Source organism: Sus scrofa, chromosome 6 (genome assembly GCF_054392235.1).
Source record: "Sus scrofa isolate SSC_HxYL_T2T_F1_AM1 chromosome 6, Sscrofa_HxYL_maternal_Yorkshire_Landrace_v2.0, whole genome shotgun sequence".
NCBI lineage: Eukaryota > Metazoa > Chordata > Mammalia > Artiodactyla > Suidae > Sus > Sus scrofa.
Window position 1 is genome coordinate 122338810 of NC_139388.1, and position 20091 is coordinate 122358900.

At 38.7% G+C, this 20091-nt stretch overlaps 1 protein-coding gene and 1 long non-coding RNA gene across 16 annotated transcripts in view; both read right to left on the minus strand.

The window, feature by feature from the left end:
* The window catches only part of NOL4 (nucleolar protein 4), a 701612-nt gene that overhangs the window by 211638 nt on the left and 469883 nt on the right, over window positions 1-20091 (minus strand). The gene's annotated exons all lie outside the window — the stretch shown is intronic.
* On the minus strand, window positions 5621-11155 carry LOC146402798 (uncharacterized). Its single transcript, XR_014807846.1, has 2 exons — window positions 6353-11155; window positions 5621-6065 (listed from the first exon to the last, which is right to left on the minus strand). It is a non-coding gene; the product is annotated as an uncharacterized LOC146402798 (long non-coding RNA).

Below are 20091 nucleotides of genomic sequence, written 5' to 3' on the forward strand. Positions count from 1 at the left end.
AAATGGTATAATTGTGCCTACCTAGGCAAGACATAATGATAAGGGATAGAAGATAACTGTAAAATATAAAGGTCTGCCTTCTGGATGAGGAGGAATCTAGTATTCTGGAGCACACGATACTCACCCCGAAGTGAAGGATATGGTCTTAATGCTTGAACTTTTTACCACTAAGAAGAGGGCACATCACCTTTCAGGTTTCTTCTGGTGTAGATCACAGTGAAAGTGGATTTTTCCACTTGACTTTCAAGAAGACAAAGCGGATCTGATGGTATTCTAGGTATCTGTAGCTGACCAAGATTGTGGATGGAGCTGGGGAGAATTTCTATCAAGACAACCAAGGTTTTAAGGTAAGGCAATATAGTCTTCCTTGGGTGGCTTTGCCTTTTGATAACAGCTCCTGATGCTTTATCCAGTTGGCCCTCATGAACCAAGAACACCTGGTCCATTAAACGTTGTATTTAGGCATGACCCGTAGTCTTTCCTCATAAAGTAAAATTGCAATACATATAAATGAGTCTTTCCAGCCTCAGTGGTGTACAAGCAGGTTTCTAAAAACTGCCACACAATGGTTGCTTCTTTAATCTTTACAGTCTTAAAAGAAATTCTTCATAAAAATTGATTGAAAAATGTTGGCCTCATTTCCAAGACTCTTTGAAACACTGAAAAGGTACAGTCCTTTCATAGAGAAATTCAAATAGAGAAGAAAATCCACTAAATGGACAGGACTTTAAGCAAGTCTGGTTGCATCTCCTTAAAACAAAGACAGTCTACAGTTATTTTTTACACTATTTCTTTGACAGAGGTCCAATGGTATAGAGACTTGAAAAAGAACAGTGTGGAGTATTTTAAAGAGAAGTTAGAGGAAGGATGGTTTGTTTTTGTTCTTTTTTTTTTTTTTTTTTTTGCTTTTTAGGGCCACACCCACAGCATATGGAAGTTCCCAGGCTAGGGGTCAAATCAGAGCTACAGCTGCCGGCCTACGCCACAGACATAGCAACACCAGATCCGAGCCACATCTGTGACATATACCACAGCTCATGGCAACACCAGATCCTTAACCTACTGAGTAAGGCCAAGGATCGAACCACAACCTCATGGTTCCTAGCTGGATTTGTTTCGGCTGCACCACAACAGGAACTCTGGAAAGGTGGTATTTGATAGAACTTTCACAATAGGCTCAGGGCTTAAAAATATTCATATCTGTATTAATTTCCAATAAAACCCCACTAGTATAGGAGGTGAATTTAACAATCAGGTATACAGTCTGATTTCTCCTATAAATATCAATCATCCTACCTGTAAATCCTGATTTGTTCAGCAGGATCATGAATAGAGTAGAGAATTAAAACATGAGTAGAGAATACATGTGGGCTGTATCCTCTGGAACTGGGAGCTTCATTTACCATGTTGATCTGAGTACACAGTTTTCCAACAAAGTACCAAACCTTAAGATCTTGATAAAGTACAAAACTCTTAAGAAGCTTGCCAACTTCTCTGTGGCACAGCACTTGCATTAAATGCCTTTAAGCAGAGAGTATAGTTACTTGTCCTCAGTAGATGGACACATTTTTGACTTGGTCTTGTATTTCTTGCCTATTCTTGCTCCAACACCACCATATATGAACCACAGAATGTTTTAAATACTACCCTTTCTCTTCCCATACATTGATTTTAATCAAGAAAATCACATCAGGGAGTTCCCATCGTGGCGCAGTGGTTAACAAATCACAGATTAGGCAACAAATTCTTGTTACAAAACTTTGTGAGAAATTCCAATGCCCCTCCAATACGTTCCCATTTTTTTATTATTTTTGATTAATATAGTCAGACAATTTTTAAGCTGAAAATGCAACTTTTAAGTCCACAAATAACCATTGCTGGAGAGGGTGTTGAGGAAAGGAAACCCTCCTACACATTGGTGGGAATGTAAATTGGAACAACCACTATAGAAAATAGTATGGAGATACCTCAGAAAACTAAATATAGAACTACCATATGATAGTAGTAATCCCATTCTTGGGCATATAGCCAGACAAAACTTTCTTTGAGAAAGTTACATGCATCCATATGTTCATTGCAGCACTATTCACAATAGCCAAGACATGGAAGCAACCTAAATGTTCATCAATAGATGAATAGATTAAGAAGATGTGGTATATATACACAATGGAATACTACTCAGCCATAAAAGAACAAAATAATGCCATTTTGCAGCAACATGGATGGAACTAGAGACTCTCATACTAAGTGAAGTAAGTCAGAAAGAGAAAGACAAATACCATATGATACCACTTATATCTGGAATCTAGTATGTGACACAGATGAATTTTTCCACAGAAAAGAAACTCACAGACTTGGAGAATAAACTTGTGGTTGCCAAGGGGTAGGGGGAAGGAGTGGGATGGACTGGGAGTCTGGGGTTAATAGATGCAAACTATTGCATTTGGAATGGATAAGCAGTGAGATCCTGCTGTATAAAACTGGGAACTGTATCCAGTCACTTGTGATGGAGCATGATGGAGTATAATGTGAGAATAAGAATATATGTGTATGTTTAACAGAGTCACTTTGCTGCATAGCAGAAAATTGACAAAACGTTGTAAGCCAACTATGATGGAAAAAATAAAAATCATTAACAAAAAGCCTTAACTAATGCATAATATTTGTTTTACTTTTTCTCCCCCTGTATCTTTGGCATGCAGAAGAACCTGAACCATAGCAGCAATCTTTGCCACAGCAATGACAATGCCAGGTCCTAACTGCTGTACCACAAGAGAACTCCTGTTTTACTTCTGAAAGAATCAAGGAACAGAAATATTAAGTGACTTGACTAGGTTCAGTTAAAAAATATAAACTATATGTTAAAAGAACTTGGACGTCATGAAACATAATATAGTCATAGAACTGGCAGATGCTAAACTTGAAAAGAGAACACTTTTAGAGGTTATTGCAATATTACTGAAATATAGTTTCATGCAATATTTAAAGATTTTAATATGTTTTTATTATCTATCAGAAGATTAAATGTTAGAAATTACAAAGATCAATTTTTCTGTGTGCCAATATGGGAAATCATTCTGGCAAAATTATCAAAAGTTCAAATAAGTTTATCTCTAGAAGTGTTTAATTATGAAATATAAGCTACTGGAGGGTGATTTCTAGTTTTTATTCCTTTATCAATGTGTGATGAGCACATGGTAATTACCCAATAATATCCATTTGTTGAACAGGACCATCACAGGAGATCACAATCATGTATCTATTTAGTATCTGCTTAAGAAATAGACTGTGAGTCTTTTTACCTCTTTTATGTGTCCATCAACTATTTATTGTATGCATTATTGCATTAGACATTTTAGTAGGAAAAATCTAAAATTGTCCCTTCTCCTAAGATTCCACATGCCAGTTCCTAGAACCTATAAACATGATGAGATATTACTCCTGTGATCATGTCATGTCCTCTGGCACAGAGGATGTTCAATTCCCTGAATGGGCCTGATTTAATTACATGAGCAGTTAAAAGCACAGAGCTCTCTCCAGTTAGTGGCAGAAGAAGTTAGAGAGATCCAAAGCACCAAAAGTTTCTCACTGTTCCATTGATGGCTTAAAGATGGAGAAGGTCACATAAGAGAGAATGAAAGCAGTATTAAGGGGCAGGGCTGACAGCTGAAGAGGAAACAGGTACTCCAGTCCTACAGCCATAAGGAACTAAATTCTGCCAACAACTTGAATAAGCTCCAGAATGGATTCTTTACCAGAGTCTCCAGTTAAGAACTTCGACAAGCTGGCACTTTGATTTTAGCCTTTGTGATAACCTGAGCTTAAAACCTACTTTAACCTGCCTCAACTTTTGACCTTTAGAGCTGTGCAATATGGCTGTTTCTTTAAGCTGCTAAGCTTATAATTTATCACATGGCAATATAAAATCAATGCAGCGACACCCATAATGGATTTCCTCTGGTGTATTAGGCTAGGTAATACCACTCAACATTATTCAGGTATATTTCAAGGATAGGTATCTACTGGTGTTTCCCAAACTCTAATTGCTTCAGAATTTATTGGGTAGACTGTAAACAGTACAGATCTACTTGGGCACTAAAAACCTCTAACCCAACAAAAACGAGAAATCTTGGTTTAATCTATCTTGGTCAGGGGCAGGAAACCTAGAAGCAATTCTCCTATAAGATTTTTGTGGCCACATGTGAGAAATTAATGTAGATTATATCCAACAACTAACTGGTTGAATACGAAATTGTGGGAGGTGACCATTAATACCAAAGGAACTAAATGTGACTGATAGCCCTAAAACCTGAGCTCAGTAAGACAGAATCTAAGCATATTTTAATGCCATTTAACAAATCTCTAGGAAATTTTCAGAAAAAGAGCCTGGTCAAATATTCTCTCCCTTGATCAAAATAAATAAACAAACACCAGTCTGACACCTCCCCCCTTTTAAAAAGACTTCTAAAAGGATATGGTTTTGCCCAACAAGCTCATCTCAAAATGAACTAAAGGTGTTATTTTGGGGAAGAAGAATCACTTTGATTAACTTGATTAACAAACTCCTGGGCAAGAAAGTCTTTACCAGGATAAAGTATATGTCTGCAAAATCAGGAATTTTCACTCTGCCTATAACACAGACTCAGTACCAACTATGGGTTCACATGTGCTGAAATCACTGTCAGTTTTTGTTTACATAGTAGGTAACAAGTAACATTCTAAGAAAAATTGTCAAACTCTTCCAAGTCTGTTCTCCAGGTCCCTCATGTTCTTATTCCCATCTTCATGGCAAATCCTCAACATATTTGTGTGTACACCGGCTCCCCGTTAAGTCATTTTTTTCTGAGAAATAGATTGACAGATTGATTGTCCCTTGACTGAAATTCCCTCACAGAAAAAAAAATGCTACTTTAGCTAGCCACTAGTAATTTATACCTTTTATTTCTGATTATAGAATGGAAGGCTTTTTCTCATGGTATTTTCAGCCATTAGCAAGCAGGTGAAGAGGTGTATTATGTTTGGGGATCGTGTGTAGAAGAAATCCTGCAATCATCTAGACCTATTTCATTCCCAGGTTTTCAGAGTAAATTAAAGGCAAATGATTAGAGTGCATGCTCTGTGATGATGTTTTCTCTTAACCTTCCTCCTCTCAAAACAGTCCATCTCCTTCCAGCAGTGGGTGAGAGAAGACCACTCAGCAAGGAAGCTGAAGCTCTTGTGCCCAACATTCCTAGACTGTGAGAAACTTGAACCACCAAGCACTTCTTGGACATATTAAGCAAACCTTACATTAAGTATTCTGAAAGGCAGAGTTTCCATTATGGTTGAGTAGGGTAAGAACCTGACATAGTGTCCGTGTCGATACAGGTTCAATCAGTGGCCTTGCTCAGTGGTTAAGGATCCCTGGGTTGCCTCAAGCTGCTGAGTAGGTTGAAGATGTGGCTTGGATCCTGAATTGCTGATGCTGTAGCATAGGTGATTCGACCCCTAGCCTGGGAACATCTATACTCTGCAAGTGCAGCTCTAAAATAAAAAGAATCCTGAAAAACACCTACTCCACCCCCCACACTCCTTCCTCTTAAAGCATTGATCATTGGCTGGTTTGCTCTCAGATCCATTCTTTTTGTTTTCTTTTCTTTTCTTCTTTTTTTTTTTTTTTTTTTTTTTTGGCTACTTTAGGGCTGCACTTGCAGCATATGGAACTTCCCAGGCTAGGGGTGGAATGGGAGCTATTGCTGCCGGCCTACACCATAGTCACAGCAATGGGGAATCCGAGCCATGTCTGTGACCTACGCCACAGCTCATGACAATGACGGATCCTTAACCCACTGAGCAAGGCCTGGATGGAACATACATTCTCATAGATCCTAGCTGGGTTCGTTAACTGCTGAGCCATGAAGGGAACGCCACTCGGACCCATTCTTTTCCTTGCTTTGCAAGCCATTTCCCAGGTTTCCCTGACTAATAGCTTATTGGTTCAAACAATGGGAGATAGTGGTAGAGACTGGGGAAGGGAGAAAGAGAATAGGTCTGGGTATCCCCACTCCCCACTCCACACATACACTCTTTCTTTTTTCTTTTTTTTTTTTTTTTGTCTTTTTGCTATTTCTTGGGCCACTCCCGCGGCATATGGAGGTTCCCAGGCTAGGGGTCCAATCGGAGCTGTAGCCACCAGCCTACGCCAGAGCCACAGCAACGCGGGATCCGAGCCGCGTCTGCGACCTACACCACAGCTCACGGCAACGCCGGATCGTTAACCCACTGAGCAAGCGCAGGGATCGAACCCACAACCTCATGGTTCCTAGTCGGATTCGTTAACCACTGCGCCACGACAGGAACTCCCCACACATACATTCTTTCTGATTCAGAGATCCTCTCTGTCTCCAGCTCAGGGCTCCTTCTAAGAAGCATCTCCTGTGAGTCTGTTTCCCACTGGGTAGTGCTGGTTCTTGGCCTCTAGTAATTTCAGCTCCTCCCCAGCTTTTCCACCTCTAGCTACAGCAGTAGCTTCCTTCTGTTATTAAATTCTGCATGGCTTTACATATTGTAAAGATTACTTTGTATTAAATCTTTCTAATGAATGACATGGAACTGACAACATTTCCAGATTAGATGCAACTGATACAATTCCCCTTACTTTGGCCTGGTTTTCTAGAATGTGTGATGTTATTACAGTCAATATTTTGTGACTTCTTTTTCCTTCATAATATTAATGCATTAATTGATATCCAAGAGATTTTCATCAGGCTTGCTCTGCTATTTCTACCTCTAAGGCTGAAATCCATCACTGTCAGTAACAATGGCATTAATTAACTTAATGGCCATCCCAAAAGATCTGAAGTCATTAAGAGTTTGGGGGCAATTATAAAAACCATTGTTATTTACACACTTGTCAAAATATCGATCTCTTTCTAATAAAGACTAAATTATTCTAATTTATTTAAACCAAAAGATTCATCTGAGTATATTAAGTGCTTTGAATCATTAAACATCTTAATCATGTAATTCATTTTGGCAGTCATTTCCTTTACAGTATTCAAAACAGACCTAGGCATAAAATAAGACTATCAGGAGTTCCCATCGTGGCTCAGCAGTTAACGAACCTGACTGGCATCCATGAGGACACTGGCATCGCTCAGTGGCCTAAGGACCTGGCGTTGCTGTGAGCTATGGTGTAAGTTGAAGACTTGGTTCGGATCCCCCGTTGCTGTGGCTGTGGCATAGGCCAGTGGCTACAGCTCCGATTGGACCCCTAGCTTGGGAACCTCCATATGCAGCAGGTGTGGCCCCAAAAAGACAAAAAAAAAAAGACTATCAGTTTTCCTATTGTAAAGAGCTTGCTAAAGATAAAGAACTTGCTCAAGTCATCTTGACAGTGACAAATATAGGATTAAAAACTGGTTTCCCCATTCCAGACCAATTTTTTTTATCTAAATCATACAGCTACACCTCAGCAGGAAACACATGTTTAGGTATTACGAGAAGAGGAGCCTGAAAAAAGATAAGTGATATGCTTTGTGGGGAAAGAAAATAGTTAACTCTCAATTTAGGAGGCTCTTAGAGACAGTATAAATTGAAATGTGTCATCTGGGGTTACCCATTTTGCAGTACTTCACAAAATCAGGAATCAGAGTGAATAGCAGGCTCACCCTCACCCTCACCCTCACTTAACAAAAGCCTTCTACCTACTCTTCTTGGAATTAGCATAAACCCCCACAGCATGATGTTTTTACAAATGCAGATGAACTTTCAATATCACCATGATTATAAGAGTGCAGGCTGACCAATGACATGATATTTATAACCAAAGAAAATTCTAGTTGACACTCAGGGCTGAATGATTTCAAATGACAGTATTTTAGGAAACTTGCTAAAATTTTGAATAATAAAAGGAAGTAATTTACAAATACATGAGATCAAAGAACACGAATATTAACATCAGTATTTAAAGGCTGTAGAAAATCCTTGAAGAACAGTAACCTATTTGTTACCTTTCTATTGAATAAGTGATTTTCTTCTCATCACAAGACAAATGAAATGTGTAATAACCATGATGGCTATTAACTAGTGTCATGGCTATCATTTTCACACCCTATACATCTATCAAATCATTATGTTGTACACCCAAAGCTAATGTAAGGTTGTATGTCATTCATATCTCAGTTGAAAAAAATAAATAAATAAAGGAGTTACCATCAGACCACAGTTCTGATCTATTCAAAGCACCATAAAGCCAGGGACACTGTAGCCATCTCAACAGAGTAAAGCTCATATTCTCACCATCAACCCTGTCACCCTGAACCACCAGAGTCTGGGTGAAGGACAGACAAGAGCCAATAGTCACACTCATGGGAAAGGGTGTGAAACCTGGGTGACCATGAGTGGCTTCATTGCTGTGAATGAGTATCCAGTAAGTGCATAATGTGCAGAAAAAGGTGCCAGATTGAAAAGGACTATGAGTAAATAGAAAAGAAATGGGGAGAAGGGGAGAAAGACCTACCTGTCCAACTCTAAAACAAACTCTGCAAAAACAGCAAACAATGAGTTTGCAAGGAAGAGCATAAACTGTAAGTCAGGGACGTTTATAGTAAAGTGCTCAACTTTAATAACAGCAGAAACCTAGAATACACACGAGTCCATAAAGCCCTCAGACATGTGTCACCACCCAAGGATAAAATAGTGAAAAATTTTCAAATCAGACATAGTACTTGCTCTGGCTGTATTAACTACAGGAATTTAGCAAATAGTAAAGATAGAAGAGTTGTTTTCACATTTTGAATTTCTATTTCACTCTCAAACTCAGCATACCTCAGTCAGTTTAAAGCTCTAATTTTGTTAATCCTGAATTAAATACCCAAAGATTAGTTCTAGGACTGATTTTGGGAAAAAGCTGGATCATGGTTCAAGAGAACTATGAAAGCCCACAAAGCATTTGAGTTTGACACTGAGCAAACTCTTTCAAGTTGTGGATAGCTGAGGGGCTGGCTCTAAGTGAGCAGCCTGGGCAACATTAGGGCAGCCATCCTGCCTTAGATTCTCCTCAGAGCACAGGCTCTCCCAAACCCATCCCTACCAATGTCCATGGAATAATGTTTGAAACAAGGCCAGCTGTTTTTAAAGAGGATCAAAGAGGTCACGCTTTCTGCCTGGGGTGGAGCCTAATAGGTTCCTCTCTCAACCCAAAAGCTAGAAGCAGCATTCTAGACCAACCTTTCTGAAAACCAACAACCAGCCAAGGCTGTGTTCTCTCTCTGCCGAGGTGAACTGCTTTATTTTGGAAGATGTTGTCTAGAACAGGAAAAAAAATAAGATAATTTTCATAATTGATCTAATAATACTCCAGGATGACCAAAGACTAGTAAGAGAGAGGATCAGAATATCTTTAATTATCAACAGGGCCTAATCTAGAAATCAGCATCTGAGGTGACATATCAACAAGAATATTCACCTGCTCTGCTGTGGCACAAAAATTAATCATGAAAGGTCTCTCAAACATTGGTCGAATTTTGGGCCAAGGGGAGGAACTAGGAAATAAAATGTTGCTTGCCTTAACAGTAAACAAAGGATGTCACAGTCATCAGCGATTGCAGCCACCTCAGAGCAAGTGAGGCCTGAGGGAACTCAGGAAGGAAAGAAAGGATACCTGCCATCTAGCAGCCATCAGACTGCAGTCATTCCTGATGGTGAGCCCTTAGGATGGGAAAGCACAGGACACTGGCCCCAGATAACTAAAGCATACATCAAAGGAATAATTCAGTGAGCCCAGCCACTTGCATCTTCCCATATACAGAAAAGAACTAAATTCCTTGGGATATCTGGTTTTCTTTTATTAGCAGTCATCTTTTGTTCCTATTGAAACTGACAGTACTGACAGTCTGAACCTAGCCAGAACCCAGATTGGAACTTGAACCCATGTGTCAGGACTCACACCCAGCCTAAACCCAGACTGGGACTTGAACCCATGGTTTTAAATTAGAATCACTCACCCTGTGTCTGGAATCACTGAGGTTCAGGTTCTTCATGCCTCTGCACAGAAGGAATTCAGCAAGAGACAAAGTGACGGGCAAGAAATAGATTAAGATAGGACACTTGTGAGAGATGCCAATGGGCAGGTATGGAAGCTCTAGGATCCGGTGGGCTACAGTTTTATCATCCAAGGGGAGTGGGGATCAGAAAGGACTGCCTTTTCCTCTTTCTTTGAGCTCCTCCTTAGTATCCAATAAGGTGTGCATTCAAATCAGCAGAAGGGTGGTCCTCAAACTCCTGCCCTTGGTCTGAATCTGAATGCAGGCCTCATCCCACCCCCCCACCCAAGGACCTGAGGCAATTCTCACACCTCCACTAACAGGCCTGCCTTGTTCTGATGGCTTTTTTGAGCAATTTATTAATTTACAGTGATCTCCCAACATCACCTTGACTTTCCTCTCTACCTCTGATCCTCTATTGGGACTTCTACAACCACCTGTGACTACTCCATCCTTATCACTACTACCTGACCTTTGTTGCAAAACTCCTACATATCCTAGCTCCCTGCTTGCCTCCTTGGAGCCATTTCTTAGAACTATCTGAAATGCTGCCTCCCAGGCTATATAGTCCTCATTTTGCCCCAAGTAAATAAAACTTAACTTCTCCCCCAAATAATTTATACTTTCTAGAGACCCATTGATAGGCATTGTTTGCTCCATTTTACCAAAGTGAAAATAGTTGAGACTTCAAATGATCTCAAGATTCCTCTAAAGGGGGCACAGCTAATGAATAACAAAGCTGGCACTTAATGATAGATTTCACATCCAGCCCTTGGAAACTTCTATGCTCTATTAGCTCTCAAGGAAGGTAGGCTTTACAGATGGTTTGAGTAGGGGGATAGTAAAATATAAAGACAGCAAACTAAGGAGGAAGAGGCAAGATGAAGGCAGTGTGGAACAAGCTCTAAAACTGGGAGCAGTCCAACAGGCAGGAGAGAAGATATTTGGTGAAGGGTTCTAGGGCCAGGAATCCTGGTATTAGGAAGAAATATCCTGGGGGCTTTTGGAAATCAAACAAAATAGAGTGATCACATGATCATTGTTAGTGTTCAAGTAAAAGGATACTGAAGTTGGAGAAATTATCTCCAGGGATATGTCCTTTTCCTCTTGGTCTGATGCTCAGATCTGCTAAATTACAGACAATGAAAGGCTAAGGTCTTTTTCTTTGCTCGATGCATTGAAGCTAACATAATTTGTGTGTAGTAGATATTCAGCAAATGCCTCAAGAATTTTAATTGATTTTAATTAATTAATTGAATTGAAGTAATTGAATTTAATCTATTGATTTATTGAATTGAACCAATTAATTGAATTTAATTGTTTGGGTTTTTTTTTTTTTTTTTTTTTTTTTTTTTTTTTGTCTTTTTGCCTTTTCTAGGGCCCCTCCTGTGGCATATGGAGGTTCCCAGGCCAGGGGTCCAATCGGAGCTGTAGACGCAGGCCTATGCCAGAGCCACAGCAACTTGGGATCCGAGCCGTGTCAGCAACCTACACCACAACTCACAGCAACGCCGGATCCTTAACCCACTAAGCAAGGCCAGGAATCGAACCTGCGACCTCATGGTTCCTAGTTGGATTCATTAAATGCTGAGCCAAAACAGGAACTCCAGTTAATTGATTTTAATTGATGATTCTAATCCACATTGATTCTATTTTCTCAACTCCTGCTTTTCATAGTTCAAAATGTTATACACGAATTTTTCACCCAGGTAAGAAGCTATTTTCCACCAAATGTTCATGGAGAATGTGGATCTTGTTTTAATTTCTCTTTGCATAAAGTAATATATAAAGTCACCAAGTAGAAACAGAATATTTTTTAAAACTCAGTGGGAGAACACATTTTGGGTTTTGCTGGTGTTTTCTCTATTATAGGAAAAGGACTGGCAAAAAGTAATGTCAGGGTTTGTGAAAAATAAAAATGACTAAGAATTAAAAGGATTCTCAGGTAATAAATATCCTTTTTACAGCAGTGGTATATATGTGTGTTTTGATTAATAATGTTTATCATAAATCATTGAATTCTCAAAATAAAAATTCTGTCTTGAGTGACCATTAACAAACAATTTCTTTAAGTTTCTATACTGATTGTACTCATTTAAACTCTGAATAATACTAAAATAAGAGCTCTTACAAAGCGATTATTTCTAATTAACCGAGTTGCTCAAAATACACCCCTCCCTCCATGCTACTATACAACATTATATAACCACGGCCGTCGATGAAAACATCTTTTAGATAAAGTGCAGGTGATTCTGATTTGAAGGCTCTAGTTTCTTGACTTAAACTAGAGAGGAAACATTTACTCAGCTTCAAATGGCCTATTTAGGGGGTGTTCAGTGCTGATGGCACTTCTTCATGATCCTTTTCAAGCAGGAGATAGATGGGTCTCAGGCTGAGCAACTGTAATCTGATCGCTGTGAACAGATACTTCAAGAAAAAGATATATAGCAGGGGCAAGCAGAAGCTGTGTCCTGCTTGGATAAAAGAAAGAGACTATTTCTCATTTTTGAGGTCAAAGAGACCTCTGGAACAGGACTACACATTTGCAGAAAGCTTTCTGAGGGGTCAGAGGAGGAAGGAGCACCAGACCATCATAGCACATCCTGTCAACTTCCCAGAAACCCTGGCAGCAGAATCCATCCTGGGTGGAACATGCGGGTATGCACAGAGGAGGGCTGTGAGTCAGGCCAAATGTGGGCCCAAGGCCCGACGAAGCAAAATGATTGGCCAGAACAAGCCCAGAGGACTGCCCCATACAAGTGATTTAAACCACCTCCAAAGCTCAGGTCACTCTCTTCCTCTGTTGCTCTTTCTCTCTGTCTCTATCTCTCTCTCCCCTCTCCCCCTCTCCCCAGCCCAGACCAACACAGCCTGCCTGTGCTTTCTCCACAGCCATCTTCTCTCTTACTAAACACTTATTTGCTTCACTGTTCTTCCTCTTTGCCCAATTCTCTCTCCAAAGGGACAAGTTCTGGGGACCTACCTCAAGTGGTGTAGGATTCAGTGTTCTCGCCCTACAGCTACCCAAGAGCATTATCTCAGTGGCTCTCCATTCAAAGAAACTAAACAGGACAATTAACTACACTGAATAGATCATTTTAGTGTATGGATATTCTCTCTATACTCCCTTCTACAACAAATAAACCTGCCAACAGCCTACTGCCTTGGTAGCCACAGGATTTCCCCATGCCAACACAGCTAAGGCAGGCACCTGACCAAAGTACCATCACATCATAAAAGGTCAAAACTACAACCAATGTGGTCAAACCAGAAAGGTGATTTAGGTCAAAAAGATTCCATCTGTTCAGTGTGGGGGGTACTGATAAGTAGCATTAAAATCACCTGTGAACTTGTTAGAAATACTGCATCTCGGGCCTCATCCCAAACCTACCAGATCAGAATCTGTATTTTAACAAGACTGCCAGTCATCCAAGTGCATGCACAATGAAATCTCAGAAGCCCAAACTTCTAACTTGGTTAGGAGTCACAGCGGAAGCAAAGTCATACGGAAATACTGGGCTGGAGAAATTACCAGGGCCCATGTTCAAGCTGAATTCAACAGAGGAAGCCTGAGTTGGGGACAGAGTGACACAGAAAAAAAGGTACCTAATAGAGGGTTTACATGGCAAGTTGGCCTCCACGGTCTTGGTGTTGGCATAATTATCACTTGTGTCCCCTTTGTCTCTCAAATATGTTCTGGCTTGGGCAATAGATTATAGAATAACCCTCTGTATAACTCAATAAGGTCAAAGTTAATTCAAAGCCTGCCTGTTATATACTTTCTGTTCTTGAATTCCTTAAATCACAGTCTCCCATACTATGATACCTCTTTCTTACAAACACTGACACCTCCCTTCTGTCCTCATTATTTGAAGTATATGATACAAAAATACTGTTTAATTAGTGCCTACTATGTACTACAAACTAATTAAAATTATGTGCTGGGAACTTAATCCATTATGTTTAATCCTCAAAGCAGGCCTAGGTAATCTAATTTCGCAGGAGTATATTCTGATTTTTTTTTTTATTTTACTCTGTTTAAATATTTTTCTCCCAAAATATACTTTTTTAAAACAGGCATTGGTTTAATAACCAATCTATGATAGTAAATATAATGATATAACAACCTAAAATAAATAAAGAATTAAAACAAGATAACATTTCACATTTATTAAACATGCAAATCACTTTAGCTATTAATTACACCTTTTTTGGGGGGAGGGTAGATCACACCTGTGGCATATGGAGGTTTCCAGGCTAGGGGTTGAATCCAAGCTGTAGCCACCAGCCTATGCCACAGCCACGTCTGCAGCCACATCTGCGACCTACACCACAGCTCCCGGCAATGCCAGATCCTTAACCCACTGAGCGAGGCCAGAGATCAAACCTGCATCCTCTTGGGATACTAATCAGCCACAAAGGGAACTCCTATACCTGTTATTAAGTAGTTTAGAATGTACCATGAGTGGTTTCATGCCTCAAAATATAGATTATTTTCTCCTTTTTATAATAAGAACACTATCCTAAAAGCAAAGGAAAGTTGTGGTTTAATTAAAATCCTAGTTTGTTCACATTTTCTGGCATTAAGAAAAGGGAATCATGACAATTGTACTTATAGTCCTGATAATAAAAGCTTTGAACTTCAACATCTACATGCTTCATCTTAATATTTTTTAAAAGGATACACACAAGAACAGTGCATGCCCACGTTAAATAACTACAGAGTCCTAAATTCCAATTCTCTTATTATTTTTGCTTATTTTTCCTTTTAGGGAGCGTGAAGAGGGAATGGAGGCAGGAATATAGTTGGGTATCAGGCACAATGCTTGCCACATAGTAGGGGTTCAATAAGTTCTAAATAAATCGCCCAATAGATGGATAAAAGAAAGCGAGAAAAGGAGGCAAATGGAAAGGAAGGTAGGCAATGCTCCTTGGTAATCAGAAAGCAAATATACTCCTCAAAAACCAGAATATTGAAATAGTTCTGGTTTTACTGGCAATGATTGATAATAAGATAATAAGCAGTTCTATTGAATGTGCTGATACAGTTTCTCAGATATATGAATCAGAGTAGGAGAAAAAAACAAATGAAAGATTAAGAGGGGCAGTGGGAAGAACAAGGGATGGCAGGGAGGTGAGAGAGGAGGGGAGAGATGAATGGATGGAGAGGGGCAGGGAGGGGAGAGAGAGGTGAGGAAGTCAAAGGGAGGGGAGGGGAGAGGAGGAAAGTGGTTGAGAAGGAATACCTATTTCAGAGTGAATAATAACAATCATTTAGAAAGGGTTTATGTGATTGGGGTCTCTCTGGGTATCTCAAGCTCTGAGAAAGCAAGGAATAGGTCTGTCTTAACTCTCTGTTTTACACAGCTCAGCTCCTATGCCCAAGTGGGACTACTTCTCAAACCATCTTTGAGAAAGAGTTGGGTCCTTTTATTTCCAGTCTCTCATGGACAAATAATTTGTAAAAAAAAATAAAATAAAAAATAAAAAAACAAAACTAGAATCATAGCATACAAAATGCAAACCCATTCGCTGTTAAATTCTGCAGACATAAACCTTCTCTGTTCCAAATCAATTATTCGCCAGGGACCAGTAACAGTCTGAGGACCAATACTGGTCTACTAACTGCTCCTTGAAAAGCCTAACCTGGTAGAAACTTATTAAAATCCTGTAAAATGTGGAAACAGTATATACATCATAACATAAGCAATTTAGCAATAAATTATAGTTATATCATGCTTTTTGTGGAATTTGATCTAAATTCTTTTCTTGATTTTACTGCCACCACAATTCTGGGGAGACAACAGGGTGGTTACTATGACCCCTATTTTAAATGGGTACATTGCTGACAAAAGAAGGCTCATTTACTGATGATCCCACACTGAGCAGCAGAACAGAAGGGGACTCGGTTCTCTTGACTCCCAGGCTACTGCTTTTCTCCATAGGCTTGGGTGGCTCCTTTTTCCTGCCTTAAATTGGACAGACATGTGGCATTAATTAGCAAGCTGTAAGCACTTTCGTTTTCACTTTTGGCTAGCAGACTCCAGTGAATCTCTAATTTACACATTTCAGCTCTGTAGACATTTGCAGACCAATGTTTTAGAGCTAGTCTTTAATTTGGCTTAGCCTGCCTTTCATTATCTATAATGTTAAGATGCGTATTCCATTGCCATTCTAGCAGAGACCCTAAAGCAATTAATCAATGCTTCCCAAAAGATGTGTGTGGCCAATCCCATCCCACTTTTCTCAGGTCTATAAATTGTTAGGTCTTTTGTGGTAACAGCTGGTATAAAACAGTTCGTATAAAGGCAATATGAAAGCAATGACAACTTTAGCAAATTACTGGCAAAATGTTCTTTCCAACCCGTGATTCAAAGTAATAATAAAAATGAAAAGCATCTACATTCAAATTCTTAGCTGCCATTATTTTAAAAAGCATATATCTGTTGATCTATTATTTGTCTATCTTGTTGGAAAAGTACATAGCAAACTGCTAACAAAAATTATCCACAAGGAGTGCAGTGGGTTGGGAGTGGAAAACACTGGGACCCTTGCTTTCTTTTATAATTTTTATACTTTTGGAAATTTTTCTCATGAATTGATATACTTAAATAATAATACATTGGTGATACAAGTAATTCTAATAAGTCTACATATTTTACTCATGAATACATAAGACAAATATGTAATATTTCATTACTACCTTTTATTACTCTATCCACTGAACTTTGAAATAATATGGAAGGCAGGTTCTTAGCCCTCCAGTAGATAGATGAGGAAACTACAGTGGATACAAGGTTGAGATTCTACGGGAAGTATGTGTGAAGCTAAAGTTTGTATGCTTCCCACTTCCCCATGCTGCCAGGCAATGAAAAATGAGTATATTGTATTGTGTAATGGCATCTCTTTGTGTTTCGAACTTAGATAACATGGAGTGGATAAACAACAGAAAGAACCTTGTGTGACAGTGATTCAACTCAGAAATCAGGATAGTCCTAAGCCAAAATTGTTCACATAAGTTTGGTCAGAAGTATATTTTATGCTTTCAGTACCCTACTGAATTTTCCCTGTTATTGTCAAATCAATAAGAGATTCGTTTTGTGTTTAACAGATTAGAAAAGGATGTGAAGACCATGTTGAGTTGGCAAGGACCATGTACCACACAGAGGATAATTTCACCTGACAGCCAAAACTATTTTAGGATGGAGAAAGCACCAAGCAAGTATTTGCCAGACTGTAAATCTAATTTTCTTAAACAAGCCTAGTAATGCATAATTTGCTTCTAATTGATAATTCACCAAAGTTCAAATACTTAAAATAGATTTAAAATAACAGTTACTAATAGTTTCATGCTAGCTTTATCATTGTTTCTCTTGACCAGTTAGACTATGATACAAATTTTAAGAGAGGAGAGTTCACCAAGAAAACTAAGTCTTGGGGTCATAAAGAAACAATTAACAGGTAAAATTCTAAACTCTAAAAAAACCTTAAGGGAAAAAATTGGGAATGATGCGAGGCTTTGTAATAAAAAAATGAAGAGAAAAAAAATCATATTTTTGAGGCTTTTTTCCCCCACTCCCTACTGTGAAGAATGGCAAACAGAGGAAAGAACTAAAGGCAAAGAAGATTCCCCATATTCTCTATTTGGCAGGTGGTAAGAAAAGCACGTCTCCTTTCTGATACAGGTAATAGTCATCCCTTGGGACCTTATTAGCTACAGTAAAAAAAAAAAAAATTAGTTATCACCTTTAAATTTCCTACTGGCTTAAAGCAGTTTCTAGAGAGTGGATATACATGTGCAGCATTCTCCATCAAAGTCATGGCTTCTGGGATTTTCTAAATTTTGAAACTTTTTTCCAACTATTAGAAAAGATATATATATATATATAATTTTTCATTCTTCTTCTTATTCTTTTTAACTAATAGGGGTGACCATTATTAAACCAGGTTGGAAGATATAGATAGCATCAATCAAACAATTTCTTATTTTCCTTTTAAAATCTACCTTAGGTTTGTTCCACAAATCATTATATTAGCTATAGGGTAATAAGGATTGCTGTTCTTAATATTATACAGGGCTAAACTTTATAATCCTGTCGTGAGCTTTCACTAAGAGGTATGAGACATCAGTGATTCTGTTATAGAAGACATAATAGCCTTCAAAGGAGTTTTCTGTGGCATAAAGTTTTGCATGTGATTGAAAGGTACAGAATCAGGCTGCGGGATAAAATTAGATACACATTCAGGACCAAAAAGTGAAAACCTTAGTCTACAGGTCACGAAGACTGAATACCATTTAGTATATGTTGATGTTTTGACTCAGTTATCGGTTACCCACAAATCCTTTGAAGACCTGATTATAAACTCTGCCCTTTCTCTGTCTTGAATTTTCTTACGCTTCGCAATACATTCAATGAAGCCTACGATGGAAATCTGCATAGAGAAAAGGCATGTTCCCCAGCCAACATTGGTAGTCACTTATAAAAACGAAAAAGTTTCAAAGCCTCCCTCTCACCAAGAGCCTTTTTAAGTATAAAAGAGAACATTGTGCCAGAAAACCTGATCATGTTTTCCAAAGTTTAGAGAGACATTTCTACCATTTCCTGTCCCACTCATCAATGAACTCCAAGGGACTCACGTGGAAGACTTTAACTCTTTTAATCCTTTCCTATAAATGCTACACCTGTCCCTGTTGTCCCTGTGAGAAAACTAAGGCTCAGGGGAGATGAAGTCCAAACCACCAACTTGTGATAAACCTGGGTTTGAAGATGTGTTTTTCAGAAGAGGACTAGATGCTCTGCAGACTTTACCTGAGATCAAAAGAGTTAAAGTCTGCAGAGCGTCTAGTGCCTGATATGCTGTATTTCAAGGAAGGGTTTAGTATCATCTTTGAGGGGAGAGACAGCTGATCTTCATTTTCCTGCTGTATGCCTATGCAGAAAGACATCCAGAGTAAGGGTTTTAAATGCCTGTTGACTGAGTGATGAATGAAGCAATGACTGGATGGATGAATAATCTTCCGAATCTCAGAACGGCATTCCATCTATTAAAACTCTGACTGTCTTCATCATTTTCCCCTTTTTGGAATAGAATAAGTTTCTGTTATCTTGAGTGACCACTTTCATTTATTAAACATTAAGTGTGGCACAAATTTCTTTACCCTAGGTATCTCCTTTAATTCCCCAAATAATTCCATGAAATAGTTATTAAACACGACAACTGGACCAGACTGTGTCCAACAGCCTGCTGCTTACAACACAGGACTTTTGTGTACACAGAAACCCAGGGCAAGACAATAAAGACAACTGTTTCCTCATCATTCTCTCTCTCCATGGAGGGTCCAAAAACAAGTTTTTACAAGGCCTCATGAGAATGTGAGATAAAAAGTGAACAGAAATAATCCTCTGCTATTAGTTATATGACTTTAAAAATATTCCTTGACTTCTCTGAGTTTCATAAAACTGGGACATAATAGTAATTATATGTGTCTGAGGGTATTTTGATAATTAAATGAGATAATGTATACAAAAAGGTGCAATGTATAAGGATTTTTTAAAAAATGAATTTTCTTTGAGGGGAAATGTGGCTGCCTCCCCACAATCCTGTCCTTAGGGCATCTTTTTGAAAATGTAAGTGTGATAAGAGGAACACCCTTTTGATTTTTAGTGTGACCCTTCAAACTGTACAATTCCTGTCTCCAGAATTAGCTCAGTGCTTTCTCTTGCAAGAAAAACTGGAGATAATCAGAGATTCATCTATTTATCTCTTAAAGAGATAAATCTATTATAATTCTTTTTTATTCTACTTTACCATATAAATGTATGAAATTCTGTCCAGACTCTGTAGTCACTTTCATGTCACTTTACATTCTTACTCTATAACAAATTGTGTTTCCTTTCTTTTATCTAGGTATAGAGGGGTCTTTGGAGGGCAGGATTATTTGTATTTCTCCAAAACTTATAACTTGTAGAGTGCCAAAAGTGTTTATTGTTGAGGTTGTTATTGTAATTATTATAATTACTATCATTTCAGGATTACGGTCATAAAAAATTCTGCAGTTATACAG